The sequence below is a fragment of the Lolium rigidum genome, chromosome 5 (assembly GCF_022539505.1).
Source record: "Lolium rigidum isolate FL_2022 chromosome 5, APGP_CSIRO_Lrig_0.1, whole genome shotgun sequence".
Lineage (NCBI taxonomy): Eukaryota > Viridiplantae > Streptophyta > Magnoliopsida > Poales > Poaceae > Lolium > Lolium rigidum.
Window position 1 is genome coordinate 95166743 of NC_061512.1, and position 1946 is coordinate 95168688.

The 1946-nt window shown below is 39.9% G+C and overlaps 1 long non-coding RNA gene across 1 annotated transcript; it reads right to left on the reverse strand.

The window, feature by feature from the left end:
- Positions 1 to 276: 276 nt before the first annotated feature.
- Positions 277 to 1136, reverse strand: LOC124651299. The gene is made up of 3 exons (XR_006987350.1): positions 963 to 1136; positions 827 to 895; positions 277 to 604 (listed from the first exon to the last, which is right to left on the reverse strand). It is a non-coding gene; the product is annotated as an uncharacterized LOC124651299 (long non-coding RNA).
- Positions 1137 to 1946: the final 810 nt, after the last annotated feature.

Here is a 1946-nt window from a genome sequence, read left to right on the forward strand (position 1 = left end):
ATTGTCTTGCGGCCGTTCTTTGATGTTGAAAAGCAAGCTAAACTTTCTTCTCCTATGAAACTCCACAGACTAAAATGAAACACATCAATCAGAACTGCGCCTTGGCGCACGATCCCGTGAAAATCGTATAGATTTACATTTATATAAGAACAATAGAAATAAGGTTTTACAGCAACCCTGTCCAACTAAGTTCAGAAGGAGTTTCTTGGTATGCTCCAGGTAGAATTCAACAGAAGAAATAACAGCGGTAACATAGATACATAAAAGTAGGTAATGTGCAGTCCAGTACTAATAGTGCTTAAATTTATTAGATAACATGGTTAACAGGATCTGTATGTACATCCCAGAGAAACAGAGGCAAGTCCTATGAACAGGATACCTTAAGCAACTAAATTGGATAGAACGGCTGGATGACACGCGAATAGCATTCACGGTAAATAGGGCAAACTTGCAAAAGTAATCCGGAGCTGGGCGGCAGAGAAGTAGCCTTGATGAAGTCAAGCCACACGAAGAGCAAAAGAACGTTGGAGAGTACGCATCCAACATCCAAACCAGATTGTACCGCTATAGCGAAAGTATGTAAGAAGGTTCTTCATGAGGTTTGCTGGAAAGGACAAAAAGAAGGGAGAAGCACGAATTACATAGGAGGTAAATGGAGCAGATGGTAAGAATGTCAGATCAAGTAATACATGTTAGGTAAAATACCATAGCAAAAGAGAGAAGGATAACCCTAAGATTCGACGGCACGTAGATAATAGAAAGAAAACAACTATCGGTGAGCCATGTCACCTATTAGGCAACTTCCCTGAAAAGCAATTCATGTAACAATGAACGTTAGGTCCAACCTGATGTCAAGCAAGCATCAGTCACATCTTTCACAGGGCTTGTTTCATATCTGTAAGTATATCTTTTGTCAAGTCATGTTGAATAAATGCAAAAGTGATTGGCGAAGAAGTACCCACTTTTTATCACTTAGCATAGGCAGATGTTCGGGTGGCGTTTGTGGGATAGCTGGTGTTTCCTTGCGAACTATGTTATCCATTAGGTCAAGTGGTTGTTCATTGGCTTCACCGGTACGAACCAAAGGAATTGTAACATGGAAAACATGACCTAGAAAGAAAGGAAGATGAATAAAATTAATCAGCATATCTCAATAAGGACGAAAAACAATGTGTTAGGAAGCGTTGAGGAGGAAGAGCGGCGCGGACACCTCGGTCTCGTCATCGTCCTCGACGGCAACGAAGGCGCCGGTCCATGCACCAACTTGGGTGGGAGGCGTAGCGACGTTTGGCGAGTTAGAATTTTTTTAAAGTTTATGTTTTAAAATTTGTACAAATATCGGCCATATATGGGTAAACTATGGAGGAATTGAGTTTTTTGGCGAATTTGTTTATGTTTGAAATTTTCAAATTTTTTTGGTATAGGGGCTGCAATTGGGAAGCGTCCAACCCCTATTTTGCTTACAGCGCCGGTGCCCCCAACTGGTGCGCCGGAGCCCCCAAACGAGAGTGCGTCGGAGCCCATATAGGGGAGTCAGGCGAAGATGCTCTCATGTATGATTAAACAACCAGTCATGGTCAGAGCTAACTTCTTGACTTAGAAAACTAAAATGTCATTGTAATTCAGTATAAAATTAATCTCTAGCATGTTAATTTGCACATCATCAGCCAGAGTGAGTTACAATGTATGTTTTTCTAGTTTTGATTTTCAATTGATATCATTCTATCGATGGACCTAACATCGTATGGCCAAGCTAATCCCCTAAGTATTATCATGCAATTTTACAGAATTATGTAAGCTGCATGCTTCAGTCTTCACACAATATTTGCATACAGTTTGATAAATAGGTAATGAAAATGTACCCCAAACATTTCAAAAGTAAATGTAGCAACAATACTTAAAATGGTACTTACCTAAGAAAAATAAGTAAGATTGTAATCAGGTTT